Source organism: Balaenoptera acutorostrata, chromosome 11 (genome assembly GCF_949987535.1).
Source record: "Balaenoptera acutorostrata chromosome 11, mBalAcu1.1, whole genome shotgun sequence".
Classification (NCBI taxonomy): domain Eukaryota; kingdom Metazoa; phylum Chordata; class Mammalia; order Artiodactyla; family Balaenopteridae; genus Balaenoptera; species Balaenoptera acutorostrata.
In genome coordinates, this window is record NC_080074.1 from 13,010,713 (window position 1) to 13,028,081 (window position 17,369).

Below are 17,369 nucleotides of genomic sequence, written 5' to 3' on the forward strand. Positions count from 1 at the left end.
CCTGCCCAGGGAGATCTGGAGGTGGGGTGTCCACCTTTGCCCTTTCCGCTGGCTCCGGCCAGGCCTCTGGAAGGCTGGAGTGCCACCGGCGGGCCGCAGGTGCCCAGCTCAGTCCTGGGCCGCAGTGTAGCTGGAGGGGCGCTCCCAGAAACCCTCCTGGGTTTCCCTTCCTTCCGCTGTTCCCAGACTCCAGAGCAGACCTTCCAGAGTACCCGTGCTTCGGCTGCCCTGCAGATGGAGGCTTTGGAAGGGGGTCACTGGGTCAGCACTGCCAGGCGGGCTCTCTGTGACGGGGCTGCGCTGGGCACTGGTGTCTGAATCTCCCCTGGCGTCTCTGGTCCGACCATCGCTTTCTTCCGTTCTCTCCCTGACTTCACTGCACAAGCCTCTCCATAGGCTCCTGGCCCGGGGTGCCTCTCCCTTCCTTTTGGGGTCCTTTCTGCCCCCCCTCCTATTTGCATGCCTCTTGCCTCCTGAGACTGCACTGAAGGGGCACTTTGTCTTTGTCCAGGAAACTGTTCCCTGGGAGCCGATAGGCACCCTCCCGTCCTTGCCAGGAGTTCTGTTCCCAATTACTGTGTAACCAGGGAGGAGGAGAAAACGGCTGATAAGAGAGGCAACTCTCCACCCTCTTTACGGCCAGCCGGGGATGCAGGTGTTGGGGGAAAGGGGTAAGAAGCAGAGGGAAAGTGAAGGATGGGAATTGGGGGTCCCGAGAGGGTGTGCGCTGGGGAGATGGCCAGGCTGGAGCGGGACAAGGGAAGGTGGGAACAGCATGGCCAGGAAGTGTCCCCAGGCCCCATAAAACGTGTTTACTCAGCAGGGAGAGTTTATGGGTCACGCGTAGGCTGGAGGCTGGGCCAGGGTGTGGTCCGCTTGGTGTTGGCCGAGGGCAGTCCCTCTAAGATGTGCTTTCCTGGGCTTGCAAATATCAGAGAGAGAGGGGTCTCCTGAGGTCCTCGTGGGGTGTGTGGGGAAACTGAGGCCCAGACCACGGCACAGTCTCCTCTAAGCAGGCCTTTGGGGGAGCTCCAGGGTGCCAGGCTGGCCACAAAGTGCCATCTGCACGAGGGTGACAGATACCCTGGGAGAGACTGGGAGCGTGAATGGGGCATGAGAACCCAGACCTTCTCTCGGAGGGAGGGGGAAGGGGAAGGCTGATCCTTGCTCCCTGAGGAGGGCGAGTCAGAGCAAAGAGCATCTGTCCTGTTTCAGGGGCCGTGGCCCTGGGAAGGCTCAGGTGGTCTGGTCCAGCTCGGGGAGACTGCCACCGCTGCAGTCACAGGTGAACGCTCGAATCTTGGGAGCTTCACTGCTTACTCACGTCACAGTCAGTGTAGTTGAGCAACCCTTTGGGAACCCAGGCTCCTTCCAGACTGTGATGCCACCCGTCCTCCAACTGTGGGCTTCAGGATTTCCAGGGAAGAGGAGAGAGCAGAGGAGGGAATGGTAATGCGTCAGTAGTGGAAGCGGTTAAGTGACTTCTGTTCCTATTCTGTGACCAGAATGAGTCATATAAGGCCTTGTCTAGATGCTGGGAAGGGGACTTCTCATCTGGGCCAGGAGGAAAGTAGCCCAGCTGGGTTGGTGCACAGGGAAATGCCTCCTTTACGGTCAGGTGGCCAGAGTCCCACAGGAGTCAAGGCCCCTGTTGGCGGCCAAAGGAGTTGTTGCATTGGAGGGTGGGTCTCCCTCTGCTTGGGGCGGAGAAGGTGTGATGAACACTTGCGGTGGCCGGTGAGGAGGGAGGACAGGGACTCCAGGGGCTGAAGCAGCGGAGGGGAGGGAAGGCCTGGAGCCAGGGGCTGTGCACGCACTGCCTCATCTAATCCACCCAACAGCCCTATCAACTGCGGTCACTCATGCCATTTTACAGCTGAGGAGATGCGCCCAGAGAGATGAGTGGCGGCTTACAAGGCTACGCAGCTAACCCGTAGAAGAAGCAGCACTCAAACCCAGGTGAGTCCAGCTCTGAAACCCACACTCTGCTCCCTTTGCCATAATCCCCAGAGACCATCCGGTCCAAACTTCTCACCGTGCAGATGAAGAACCACATCTCAGAGAGAGAAGTTTCCAGAGTCACACCTGTTCTTTTCGGCACCTCATTTGAGTTCCTTGTATTCTCTCTCTCTCTCTGGGGTGAGCCTCGCCCTCCAACACCTGCCCCCTGCCCCCCGGAGGGTAAGAAAGCAGCCCTTGTGGTGTGGACCTGGACACTTGCTCTCCTTCCAAACCATCGCCCCCATGGTGAGCCACAGCCTGGGCATTCCCACGTGTGTTCATCCCACAGATGTTTCTTGAGCATCTACTATGTGCCACTCACTAGATGGCACATAGAGATGCAGATGAATGAGCCACAGACCCTGCCCTGAGGGACTCACTCTCTAGGGTGGGGGGTGTCGGGGAGGGGAGAAGATGGCGGCAGACAGACCAGCGAGTGGCAAAGTGGTCACTTTGGTGGAAAGTGGTCAGTGGTCAGTGTCAGAGGAGTTCAGAGGTGTAACTCTGTGCAGCTGTTTGGATCAAAGAAAGCTTTGACGCGGAGGAAGGAGAGAAGGGGAGCCGTCACACAAGTTCCCTCAGTCTACCCTAAAACACACAAGCAAGGAAAGACACTTGGCTGCATGGTGCATTGTTACTAGTTCATTGATGGGAGAGAGATTTTATTTTATGAAGAGGCATGTAGGAAGAACACGCTGGAAAGGTATGTTGGAGCCATCTGTTCATTTATATGTCCATCCAGTTGCCATTTTCAACAACAAGGCTGTTCTTGGAGGGTAGTACGTGAAGCAAAATAAATCAGACAGAGAAAGTCAAATACTGTATGAGTATCACTTATATGTGGAACCTACAAAATAAAACTAACAGGCTCACAGATATAGAGAAAACTAAGAAACAGGCTCACAGATATAGAGAAAAAACTAACGGTTACCAGTGGGGAGAGGGCAGGGGAAAGGGGCAGGATAGGGGAAGGGGATTAAGAGGTACAAACTACTATGTATAAAATAAATAAGCTACAAGGATATATTATACAATACGGGGGATATTGCCAATATTTAATAATAACTATAAATGGAATAGAACTTTAAAAAATTGTGAATCACTATGAAGCATATAATATTGTATATCGACTATAACTCAATAAAAAAATTTAAAAATATTTTTAAAGTACCCGCAGTGATGTACCAGACTGTGATTGCAGTACTGGAAATAGAGTCGTGATCAAAATAGACAAGCCCCCCTCTTTTCATGGAGCTTACGTTGGAAGTAGATAATAAACAGGTAATGGATAAATGTCCAATGATGTATTTTCCGTTTGTGACAATGTTATAAAGAAAACAAAACCGGATGATGAGCTGGAGAGCGACCAGGTGAGGGAAGGTACTTTAGTTTCTTCAGATCTGACTTTTATCCCACAGGTGACACAGAGTCGTGGGTGTTTTTGTGAACGGTGGTTCATGAACCCGACTGTAGGGTTAAGGGGAGCGTCCATCGGGGATTTGAATAAATCAGAGATGAATTACAGGCTGTGTGTGTTGGTGTCTGGGGGGAAGTGTGTATCAGGATGGGCTCAGTTGCAAGTAACCAAACACCCAACTTGCAGAGGTTTAAATGGTAGGGGTCTGTTAGTTCACAGGAGAATATCTGTAGGTAGGAGACTCCAGAGCTGGTTCATTTGGGCGCCGTAACAATGCCGAGGGCGGGCACTTGCCATCTTTCTCCTCTGCCATCCCCAGTGTCTTGGTTTTGTCTTTGAGCTTGTCCCCGCGTGGCTGGGGATGGTCTCTGCAGCTCCAGCCTTCGTGGCTTCACACACTCATCCCGAGGCTGCAGGGGAAGACTGGCCTTTTCTCACTCTTTTCATCATGGAGGAAAACATTCTCCAGAAACCTCCAAGTGGATTTCCTTTATTCCCCTTGGCCAGGACTGTGACACGTGCTCACACTTAAACCCATCGCTAGCAGAAAGAGTGAACCAGCCACGGGGATCTCATTATTCACCGTTCACTCCCTGGGACGCTGCAGCGGGGCCACCTGCCTTCATCACTCTGCTGCTCCGTTTCTGGATAAATCCAGGGGCCCGATGGGCAGGAAGAAGGCAGGTCATTTATCGCTGTAGGGGGGATGAGCAGCGGTGTGTGTGCGGCAGATCTAGTGGGTTTTGCTTTGAGATGTTGTGTCCGGAAAGGTGTGTGACCACGTGTTCTGGGGATGGGAGCTGTTCCTCAGCAACGTGCACGTTGACTAATTCCCTCCTAAGATGTGGGGAAAGAAGGAAGAGAGGAAGGAAGGCAGGAAGGAAACAGCACTCCTCCGGTCCTCCCCTCCTGCTTACCCTTGAACGTATTTGCACTGCTCACAGCTGGACCATTTCCTAAGTCCTCTTCATGTTGGTGTGTTTGATGTTTGCAGCCTGCACAGAAAGTGGAAGTTACTCTCCCTGTTGTGCAGTCAAAGGGACTGAAGCCTGATGAGGGAAGGGACTCGCCCAAGGTCTGTCTGGTAGTTACCAGTGAGGCAGAGTCCCAGCTTGAACCCAATCTTTCTATGACCCATCCTAACCCGTTTGACCCCTGCACCCCCATGCTGCCTCTTTGAGTTATTTCAAAATTCTGAGTTTTAAGAAGGAACTCCCCAAAAAGTGTCTATATGGAGACCTCAATGGGTTGGTGGTTGAGAGGTTTGAGGTTGGAGGTAGGGGGTTCCCATTCTATTCTCTTCAGAGCAGTTTTTCAGGATCTAGACTTCTGTGCATCAGGGATTCTGTGGGCTACTTTATATGGGCTGAGGGATTGGGACAAGGACATAAAGATGGCCCATCATGGGATGGCCTGGTGAGAGGATCAGGAGTTCTCAGTGGACCCCAGTCCTTGCACTCTTTGTAGTTGAGACTTGCATTTGACATGGTCTCTCGGGGGAACTGAGATGCTTAGAATTGCCATTTTGAGCTTGTGTTTGATTCTTTTTCACCCAGGATTCTGTTGAGAGCATTCAAAGCCCTTCGGTAGTCTGCTGGGTCCTTATGTTCCCTTACTTGGGAATGAAAACTTGTCCTTCCAAGCAGGCTGGGCATATGCTATAGGTGCCTTAAAATGGAGAGTGGAGATACTCAGTGCACAGGACAGAACACAAAGCTCTTTCCTTTCTGCATTTGGTAACCAGAGGGGCTGGACCTGGTTTAAGGTTAATTCATATCTCTCTGGTCAGGTATGTGCAGGCTGCTTGGACCTTGGGTTGTGTGTGATGGTCAAAATCCTCTATTTTCATCATGTACTTAAAGTCAGTCATACGTAGAAAACAAGCTTATGGTTACCAAAGGGGAAAGGTGGAGGGGAGGAAAAAATTGGGAGTTTGGGATTGGCATATACACACTACTATATTTAAAATAGATAACCAACAAGGACCTACTGTATAGCACAGGGAACTCTGCTCTATGTTCTGTAATCACCTAAATTGGAAAAGAATTTGAAAAAGAATAGATATATGTATATATATAACTGAATCACTTTGCTGTACACCTGAAACTAACACAACACTGTAAAGCAACTATACCCCAATATAAAATAAAAATTAAAAAAAGATCTTCTTTAATTACCTTTAGTCATGTATTATAGTTTTCAGGGTAGAGGTTTTTCCACATCTTTTGTTGAATTTATTTCTAAGTGGTCTATGTTACTTTTAGCCTCCACTGTAAGTGGAATTGTTTTGTTAATTTCATTTCCCACATGTTTGTTGTTCATATATAAAAATATAAATTTTCTATATTGAAGAAAAAATAGAGTCAGTCATAATAACCTCGGAAGACCAGCATATCAATATTGGCGTAGGGCTTGCAGGGATCAGCTTGAACCGCCTTGATTACCTATAGATCATATCTCCTGTAGACAGCTGTATCAAGCCGAGAGGGCAGTTCGTCACCAATGGATTTATAGGGTCTAGTATTTCCGAGTATCAGTGCATGGCATGGATCTGGGAAATTTTCCACTCAATCCTTCATTCAGCAAACATTCATTTGGTACCTAGTATGTGTCAGATACTAGGCTAAGGAGGAGGAATATATTAAGACCAACATGACTCCTGTCCAGATAGGGTTATGATCAGAGAGGAGACATGATAAGCAAGCAGTCAAATAGATATTGCAAATGATGGTAAGCAGTTTGAAGGAGATAGTGCTGTAAATTGTATTACAGTTAGTTAGCTGGTCTTATTTTTTTGCTATGTTTAGGAAGGTGATTTTCAGACAGGGACAAAGCGATAATATCCATCTCACCTCAACCACAGGTATGGCCAGGCCTGTTAGAACTCATGGTTATACCTCAAAGAATGGGGGCATTTCAAAGAGAGGAATGGAATTTTCGAATTGGTTGAAGTTGCTTTTTTGAAAATCTCTTGAAATGCCGTGAAATGCCTTGGGTTTTACTGCTCACCCGTTATCAATGGAGTTGTCAGTAAATGAAAACTGGCTTTGTTGGCTCATTTTGATTTGGCTCAATGTGGATTTTGTCATTGTAGTTCTTGGTTTGCTAAAGGCTGTCAGAAAGGAAAAAGAAAATAAATGAACTAAGAAATAAAAACAATTCTTAAACTGTGACCAAAGAAGTGAGTTGATGTATGAAGAGGAGTTTGGAGGCTTATTAGAGTCATAATAAAATTTAAATCTTGCTGTGCCATGGTGGTGCATCTTGCTGGGGCTTCGTCCCCAAGGATGTGATTCAGGGCATGATGACTGGTCCTCAGCATTGAGATGAACACGTTGGCACTGGGTAAATCCTATGTGGCAAGTTTTCCCTCTCTATAATTGGAAGAAGTGACTGTTTCTTTAGGTAAGTTCTAGATGGGGCTGTTGGCTCGTAGGGTTTATGTTGTATGGAAATAAGACATCTTTAAACTCTTGACTCCCACTGTCATGGTGAGATGAGAGACTCAGGGAAAGGATGGATTGAGACCCATCTCACCACCCAGGCTACAGCTTAGAATCCCCTGGGGGGAACTTTCACAAAATTCTCCATGGCTCAGCCCCACACACACCAGTGTGTCAGAATCCCTTGGCGAGGGAGATTGGGTACAACTCAATCTTATTAATTAATTAATTAGTTAATTTTTGTCTGTGTTGGGTCTTCGTTGCTGCACGCGGGCTTTCTCTAGTTGCGGCGAGCGGGGGCTACTCTTCGTGGCGGTGCACAGGCTTCTCATTGCAGTGGCTTCTCTTTTTTCAGAGCACGGGCTCTAGGCACGGGCTTCAGTGGTTGTGGCTTGCAGGCTCAGTAGTTGTGGCTTGCGGGCTTAGTTGCTCCGCGGCATGTGGGATCTTCCCGGACCAGGTCTCGAACCTGTGTCCCCTGCATTGGCAGGCGGATTCTTAACCACTGTGCCACCAGGGAAGCCCCTACAGCTCAATCTTAATAAATGCTTATGGGAGAAGAGATTCTGGGATACGGTTCCCCTTAGCAGGGATCTGGAGTGTGGGTTCTGAGGACCAGTTCTGAACTGATGCCCTAAATCAGTGCTTCTCAGAGCTCAGTGTGCATCCACATTCCCTGGGAATCTCATTAAAATGCAGATTCTGATTTGGTCCACCTGAGCTGGAGCCCAAGACTTGGCCTTTCTAACAGCTCCCAGGTGGCTTTGGAAGCACACCCGGGGTAGCCAAGCCCTAGATGATATGTGGAGTTAAGCACCATGACACTGGAGAAGCCTTTCCTTAGAGCAGGGCTCTCAACCTTGGCTGAATAGTCACGTCACCTGGGTGAGTTTTATAACATACCCATGCTGGGGCTCTACCCCTAGAGACTCATTCAACTGTTGTGGGGGGGGTGGGCCTGGGCATCAGCTATTTTAAAAAGGTTTTCAAGTGATTTTAATGTGCAGCTAGGGGTAGGAGCCTCTGCTCTAGAGGATTCTCTTTTTTTTTTTTTTTTTGGCCGCGCAGGGCATGCGGGATCTTAGTTCCCCGACCAGGGATTCCACCCGTGCCCCTTACGGTGGAAGCGCGGTGTCTTATCCACAGGACCACCAGGGAAGTGCCAGTTAATAGAAATAAAATGCGTGCATGTTAGTTGTCTACTGCTGTGCGATAGGTTACCCTAGACAGGGTTTATGACGTCACATGGCTACTGAGGACCAGAAATCCAGGAGTGGCTTAGCCGGGTGATTCTCACACAGGGTCTTTCGTGAGGCTGTAGTCAAGATGTCGATTTGGCTGCCGTTATGTGAAGGTTGGACTGTGGCCAGAGGACCTGCTTCTGAGAAGGTTCATCCACATGGGTGTTGCCTGGAGGCCTTGGTTTCTCACTCTGCAGGATCCTCCATAGGGCTGCTCACAAATTAGCAGCTAACTTCCTTTAGAGTAAGTGACGAGACAGAAAGAGAGAGAGAGAGAGAGATGGAGAGATTGAGAAAGAGACCAAGGCAGAAGCAGCAGTGTCTTTTGTAACCTAATGTTGAGTGACATACCATTGCTTCTGATATATTCTACTAAAAGAATACTGTAGTGTTTCTTTAAGGAAGCCATACAGGGCATGTGGTAAGGTGACATTCACCAACTTGTGAATTACTTGAACCTAGAAGATGCCTTGCATTCTGTAAACTGGTCATAGACAAGCATGTGGCGTTCGCATTTCGAGATGCACACAAAAAGTTACGTAAACATTGACATCATAATGATAAATGGACTTAAACAAAAATATTCTGTGGGTCACGCAGACCAACGCTGATACAATGTGGGAGGGGATCACAAGAGGGTGTGACTATCAGGAAGAGGGAATCACCAGGGGTCACCTTGGAGATGGCTACCACAGTGTGCATGCAAGTAATTTAAAACTTTTTAGCAGTCACATAAAAAAATTAAAAAAAGAAAAGCTGGCATTAATTTTAATGATACGTTTTATTTGCCCAACATATCCAAATATTATAATAATATCAATATAAGCAATATAAAATTATTTTGCATTCTTTTTTATACTAAGTTTGAATTCTGATGTATATTTTACATTTACAACTCACCTCTATTAGGACTTGCCCTGTTTCAAGCGTTCATTAGCCGAGTCGCTTATTTTCCTTAATTCTACAGGTAGCCTTGTCTGGATGGACCCAGAGGGTAGATTATCCCACTTTGTAAAGGCTCATCCTCTATTTCCCCCCAAATGACAGACCTATTGGTTTACTTGCTATTCTAACAAAATCACCTGTCAATTTCCTCTTTTAGAAATGGCAAGTCTGGGTTTCTCTGGCTGATATTTTGTATGAAGAAACCCTTGGGTTTTCAGCATATTTATTCCACACGATTGACTTTTTTTATGCCACTGGTGCAAAAATTTGTCAGGAACAATATAAGAATTGCAGCAGCAATGACTGATTTTGACCTTTGACTCAGTGGAGAGAAACTAATTATGTGGAGAGAAACCAATTATGGGCTAACCTAGAGGTGCTGGTATCCATCCCCACCCTGCCACGGGCACTGAGACAGAATGTGCCCCTTAGCACCGCCTGAGGGCTGGCATTGGGAGGAATCATGTCCTGACAAAGCAGACCATGATTTCAAACAGAGCACAGGAGCCGTGTGCTCTGGTCCCTGCTGCCTCTAACGGGTGCTTTGTGACTTGAAAGAATTTTTGGATGAGCTGAATGAATTGCCCTTTGCTATGAGGAACAGAAAGTTGAAAGTCTTTTCTATGCAAATGACATGGTTTTATTGTCAGAAACCAGGAATGGCCTCATTACTGTCAGAAAAAACTGGCTCAGGATGAACTGCTCCAACCCCCAATTGTCACTGTTGGCAGATGTCCTCCGACACTGAGTTGGCTCTTATTCAACAACCTGTGAATTGCATTCACTCATGTAGTCATTGAGGGCTACATTTGCCTACTCAGCCATTTGTGGGACTCACCAGGAGGTGACACTTGCTTAACATTAGGTGTCTGTGGATGCAGTGTTAGGATTTCTCTAATGCCTTCTTGGGTGATTTGTAAAATATACTTTGAAAAAAAATTTAAGCTAAAATTATTATGGCTCAGCTTGATGGACTTGGGCATTATTTCTTGGTGTGGGAATAGATCCAGAGCTGTTCTCTTAAGGATTACAGCTTTCCACAGGCATCCCCACAAGCTTTCCTTTGGGTATTCCCACACGTATTCTCCCAGGTATTCCCACAAGTATTCCTACAAGTATTCCCACAGGTATTACAACAGGTACTCTCCCAGGTATTACCAGAGTGTTCCCATATGTATTCCCATAGGTAGTCCCACAAGTATTCCCACAGGTATTCCCACATGTATTCCCATAGGTACTCTCACAGGTATTTCCATAGGTATTCCCACAGGTACTCTCACAGGTATTTCCATAGGTATTCCCACAGGCATCCCCTTCCTATTGGTATTCCCACAGGTATTCTCCCAGGTGTTCCCACAAGTATTCCCACAGTATTACAATAGGTACTCTCACAGGTATTACCAGAGTGTTCCCATATGTATTCCCATAGGTAGTACCACAGGTATTCCCACAGGTATTCCCACAGGCATCCCCAAAAGCTTTCCTATTGGTATTCCCACAGGTATTCCCACATGTATTCCCACAAGTACTCTCACAGGTATTTCTATAGGTATTCCCACAGGCATCCTCAAAAGCTTTCTTATTGGTATTCCCACAGGTACTCTCACAGGTATTTCTGTAGGTATTTCCACAGGTATTCCCACAAGTATTCCCACCAGTATTCTCAGAGGTATTCCCTAAAGTATTCCCAAAGGTATTCCCACAAGTGTTCTCAGAGGTATTCCCACAGGCATTCCCACAGGTATTCCTTTGGCCTCTCTCTGTGTAGAGGTAGGTCCACTTGATTGTTAATGCACATAGATCTTCCCTTAACTGGTAGCACAGTATGCTCGTGCCACAGGCCAGTTCTTACTCCAGACTGTAACGTCAAACTTGTCTGCTATCCACATTTCATCTCTACAGAGATGGGGGGAGAAGTCCTGGGAATTCCCCGGAGGAACTGGCTCTCGCTGAGGCTCACACGATGTTTTCTTAATGAACGCACAGTTAAATTCTTCTCAGACCACCAGGCCAGGAGAAAAGCCCACTTCTCTTGAGCACCTGAGCAGCTATCTAATTTTCAGAATCACTGTCATCCTGACCACTTGTAGGTAGTCGTGTTTCTGTTTTCTCTGTGGCTCCTAGGAAGCTAAGTTAAACACCTCATTTGGCCTCTTGGATCTTAGAGTGTGTTGGACTTCCTTTCCTTCACCCTGATTTCTTCATCAATTCCTTCCTTGAAAATATGTGCTGGGTTGTTCTGTACTCAAATAAACCTTCTCAACTCTTTTCCACAATGAGGCAGAGATGTAAATAAACACTAGTGTGAAGAATGGAACAATCCATCTGTCATCCTAGAACAACTCCTGAGTATTGAGGACTGGATCCCAGGTCTCCTGACTGCCTCACTGGTGTTCTCCTGTCAGACCATGATCTGGGCACATGAGTTTAACAAGAAGAGTTTAGCTTTTGTGGAAGCAACCCATTCCTGCTCCAACAGGTGGAAATCCTGGATAAAAATAACCACAAATTGCACACACAAGAGGGATCATAGAGTATTTATTTATTTTTTCTGTCATGTAAATGGAGCCAGGAGTGTCAGGTCAGGGCTGGGCTGGCAGATTCACTATCATTAGGGTCTACCTACTTTATTGTCAGCTTCCATCCTCGAGCTTGCCCCACAGTCCAGGCTAGCTGCTGGGGCTCCAGACATCAAGTTCACATTCCAGGTAGAAGGGAAGAAGGACCAGTCTCTTAGCTTGGTCAGCCCCCTGTCAAGAGGCTTTCTGGAAGGAAACTCATCCAATGACTTTCTCTTTCATCTCATTAAGCCTCCTCTCTTAGCTGAAGGTGGGACTAGGGAATGTAATCTAGAACCTGGGAACACTGCCACCATGAATAAGATTGGGGTTCTATTGTTAACAAGAAGGGAAGCAAGAATATTGCCTGACTACAGCTTGTAGTTTGGAGCTACAAGGAACAAATCCCTTAAAAACTTAGAAAAGGAAGTGAGATGGCCTTTTTGGTGACAAACTTAATCATGAACAAATAAAGCGCTGAAACAGAGAAGTGTAAAGGCAACTTAAGCAGACACAAAAGCTGTAACCTGTGAAGAAACGTGTCAGTGTGAAAGGGGCTGGTCCACTCCCCAGGGCACAGAGAAAACCCTCAAAGGGGCAAACGTAGGAGGTCCCATTTCTTCCTGACCATTGGCAGCAGGGAGTGTAAACAAAGGGAGAATTTTAGCAAGTGGACTTTAGTTATTTTGGTACCACTGGGAAGATCCTATGCTTGAGATGGGTGTGCAACCAGTTGTAACACTTGGGGTACAAGTTGTTATAAGACTAAACAGCCCAAACCCTCCCCTCACAAATGAGCATGCTGAGATCCAAAGAAATAAATCTATAACATGGCAGGTGATAAATGCTATGAAGGAAAGGAAAAAACAAACAAACAAAAACAACAGAGTAAGGAGACGAGAATGACAGAGAATCAGGGAAGAACTCCAGAAAGAATGAGACAATAGATGTCGAGATGCTTGAGTCCATATCCCAGCTCTGCTGTTGACTTGTGTGTGTGTCTACATCACTGGGTCTCAGTCTCCAGCTCTGTAGAATGGGGACATTAGACTGGTGGCCAGAAAAGTTCAGTGATTAAGAGCATGGATCATTGGGTGGGTGCCTCCTGCCTTTAAATCCCAGCTTAACTCTTAACTGAGCCAGTGACCTAGTCTCCCTGAGCCTCGGTTGCTTCGCCTGTAGGTGGGAATCAGGGCAGCAATTGCACAGATGTGACTCGAGGAGGCTTAAACGAGGCAATGCAAATAAAGTGCCTGCACAAAGCACTGAACAACTGATAGCAGTTTCTTTCCCTGCCTACCCTGCTGGACCAGGAAATGCTGTCTTCTTGATAATCTGCTTCCAGCTGTCACCACCGCCAACTCCAGACTCCCTTTGGCAGCCCGTTTCCCTGGTGACAGTTGCTATGACTGTCTGAAAAGTTCAATGGCTACCACCCACCATGTGCTGTGTGGAAGACCCTGTGCGCTGCTGTCTGGAGTCCTTTTAACCCATGATTTATTAGGTTTGTCGTCCCTAATGACTTCTCAAATGAGCCTATAAATTAGAAATATTAATAAAGCATCCCTGGGATCTTAAACTGATAATTTGGGTTGTGGGGTCCATTTATGGACCAGTTATGATCAATTGATGTTTCCGTCTGTATCACCATCCATCAAGGTGCAAATGCCTCTCGACTCGTGCTCTGGGGGTTGAAGGGAGATATCAGCTGAGGGGTGGAGGGTTACTTAGCTACAATGATGTGTCTCCTTGTTTGTTCTGCACCCACAGGGTCCATCAATTCACAGGTGTATCACTTAAATATGCTTCACACCCTCTTGCCCCCGTTCTGCATTCCAGAGCTTTCTCTGGGTGGGTGATAACATTCATTCATTCATATGTTCATGCATTCTTCATTCACTTACTCCTTCCTTCTTGCCCGCCTTCCCTCCTCCCTTTGTTGAATGTTTCCTGAGTATCTCTTTGGGTAAACCTGTAATTGCATCAGTAGTGATGATGAAGGTGATAAGGATTAAAAAAAACCACCCCATCTGTTTTTGAGTATTAATACATGCCAGATACTCCATTTTCCAGAGAAGGTAACTGGGGCACACCAGCAGTAAAATAACTTGTCCAAGATCAGAGAGGTGAAGTGACTTGCCCAAAGCCACACAGCAGAGGAGGAGAGAAGCCAGGGAACTTTGGGCAAGTTACTTCAACACTCTGTGCTTCAGTCTCTTCTTCTGTAAAATGGGTTTATTGATAGAACCCATGTCATAGGGCTGCCGTGAGAATTGACCATAAAGGGCTTTGAACAGTGCCCGGTCTGCAGAAAGTACTGCTATCGGTACTGTGCCTAAAATTGATCATTCAGTTGAAATATCCTAGAAGCCTCATGAGGAAAGGGAGGCCCAGAGAGTATCTTGCCCAAGGCTGCCGAGGGAAGAAACAGGAGGAGTGGAATTTGAACCCAGATCCATCTTCCCCTAGAGTCTCTACACTCAGAAAGCACTTTATTTTCCAGCTCTCATCCTAATAACCAAAACCAGAAGTCACATTCAGCAGACACAGAAAGTAAAAAACTGCGTGATCTCGCTTCTATATGGAATCTCAAAACGTTGTCTCCGTAGAAGCAGAGTAGAATGGTGGTCACCAGGGGCAGGGGGGTGGGGAAATGGAGTGACGCTGGTGGAGGGAACAATCTTGCAGTTAGAGAGGATAAAGAAGTCTAGGGATCTAACATGCAGCATGAGGACCATGGTTAAGAGCAGTGTAATGAATACTGGAAATCTGCTAAGAGTAGATTTCAGGTGCTCTCATCACACACACACGGTAACTGTGTGAGGAGGTGATATGTTAATTAGCTTGACTGTAGTAATCATTTCACTGTGTATATGTATATCAAATCATGCTGTACACCTTGAATATATACAATTTTAATTAAAAAATAAAATGAAAAAAAGAAGATGAAACTGTCTATGCAGTTTCACGGGAAGGTTGATCACCCCCGCACCCAGGGCGGAGGGTGGTGGGGTGTGGGCAGCGGGAACCACGGAGGACTTCTTGAAGGAGGTGGCATTTGAGGCATCTCTGAGAGGAAGGGGAGGAGGAGGTGCTGTGGAGATGGGGATGTTAACCTAGGGGGTGGGACTTGCCCAGAGAAGAGCCGAGGCTGGGTTTGCCCAGAGCAGGGGATGGGGTGGAGGGAGACGAGGACCCACCCTCCTGTGCCAGGCCCTCGCCTCACTAACACAGGTGGGGATAAAACTGTCTCTCTCCCTGGTTGTTGACAGGGTCAGTGTCGCAGGGGTGCAGTGAATGTTGACTTGCATTTAGAGACCTTATCTCAGTTGAAATGAAGCCCTGACTTTGAACACTTCTTGTTCTGATTAAAGGAATGAAAGAGAGAAAGGGAGGACAGGTGGAAGGTCGGGAGCTCAGGAGGAAGGCGGGTGTGGATGGAGCTCTGAGGGACCGGGCCTGGGCAGAACCCCAGCTGCCCCCTCCATCCGCCACCTTCTCGGAGGGGCAGCCGGCCAGAGCGGGGATGCTGACAGGCCGGGCCGGGGTGATGGGCGGCTTGACAGGGCTTCTCTGGGAAGTCTTCTGTGTAGAGGGCAGTACAATCCATCACTCATTCTGAAAAGGTCCACTGGTGCCCACCAGAACTTTCTGGAAATGGTGGTATTCATATAGACAGAGGGTTTTTGAGCAGAAAAGGTTTGGAGGGATCATCAAGCCCAGGTGAGACCCATCAGGGGAGCGACTTTCCCAGGGTCACAGGTTCAGTTAGTGGGAAAGCCAAGACAGATGGCATGTGGGTCTCTTGACTCCTGATTTTGTAGCACAAAATATACCAGAGCTGGGAGACCACTAACGGTCATCCCTCCCATAGGCGAGATGGTCAGGGAGGGGAAATGACCTGCCTGGCACGGGGGTGGGGCAGGGTCACACAGTGGCTAGGGACCCAAGCTATCAAGTCAGACAATCCCAGGTTCACGTCTCAGTCGTGTCACTTCCTACCTTTGTGAACTTTAGTGCCGTCTCTGGGCTCAGGGTCCTTCATTTCTTAAGCGGAACTAATGATGCCCATGTCACAGGCTTGTTGTGAGCCTTAAATGAGCAGAGCAGAGCACCATGCCTGGCACCCAGTAAGTCCCCACTTGACGTGTGCCGTTATTATTATTTCCAAGGCTGCACACGGTAGTGGCTGCATTGTGGGATGCTGTGTCTGACTCTCCACCACTCACTGCAGCCTTGACCTGTTGGATGGGGAGCTGACCTAGGTCCCAGGCCTGGGCCCACAGGGGCCAAAACCGAAAACCTAGGAATTATCCCACACCTTTCCCTCTCATCCTACATCTAATCCATCAGCAACTCCTGTTGGTTACATCTTTCGGATGTGTCTGGAATCCCACCACTTCCCACCCCACCTCCGCTGCCCCTGGGGTGAGCCAGCTGTGTCCCCACCTTGGACAGCTGCATTTGGTTCCCTGTTTTTCTCCTTTCCCCTCCAGTCTCTGCTCCATACAGCTGCCATATCTGGCCTTTTCTGCTCAAGCCCCTTCCCTGATCCCCCATGAATCCAGAGGAGAACCAACAGCCTATGAGGCCTTGTGAAATCTGACCCGTGGCCTCTCCGTGCTCCAGTTACACAGACCTCCTGGCAGTTCCTTTGAACACACCAGACACACTTGCATCTTTGTATTTGCTGTTCCCTCTGCCTGAAATGCTTTTCCCTGCACAATCTCATGGCTCACTCTTTCATTCCTTCTAGTCTGCTCAAGCACCACCTTCTCAGCCAGGCCCTCCCTGCTTACCCCTGCTCTGGTACCCTGATCCTCCTTTCCTTTTCTACAGCACTTATGCGCTATATATGTTACTTATTTAAGTAACTTAAATAAGTGTGTGTCTATGGCTTAGAGCTTACTCTCTGTCCCTCTTGCCAGTTAGATTGTCAATTAGATCATAATTGAGGGTTGGGATTTTTTGTCTATTTGTTCATGACTGTATCCCAAGGATCTAGAACAGTAATTGGCACAGTAAATATTTACTGATCCAAAGAAAGAAAGACAATCTCCTGTTTCCGTTTCCTCTGGCTTGAACCCTCTCTCTGGCCACACAAGTATTTATGTCACACAAGGGCAAGGACCTCAGTGTCATCTCAGCCCAGTGTCAGCCCGTGTGCCATCTCTTTGGATGAGACCAACCTGTCACTAAACATAAAGCAAAATTTATGAAAGTAAGTAAATTGTAAGTTACGTTGAACACTATTTTACTATAATTAAACGAGTCCCTCGAATTTTTAGAATGAACAAAGAATGAATCACATTTTTCTCCTTTTGGTGGATTTTTTCTGACAAGACAGTCTAATTGTGTGTTAGGACAACCTTCATTTCTTATTAGATTTTCACAGCACCACTGTAAAGAGGGTCTTTTTTTGCAAAAATGCTTGAGGGCTTCCGAAGTTTTCCTAAGGGCCTCTCTTAGTACTTTGATATGTAAATTATTCTCTTTGGACGTACTCATTCATCATCCTCATTGATTTCCTCTTTGTTAATTATTAACTGGTCTCACCCTTCTACATTGTACTGATAACCAGCATTTTCTGAGTGCTTACCATGTGCCAGGCTCTTTGTGTATATTAATGGATTTATTTTTACCAAAACTCTACATGGTAGGACATATTCGGTGTGTTTTACAAGGAAATTGAAGCATGGAGGGGTTAAGCAACTTGCTCAGGGGTGTGTAATGAGTAAGGGGAGGAGGAGGGGCTTAATCCACA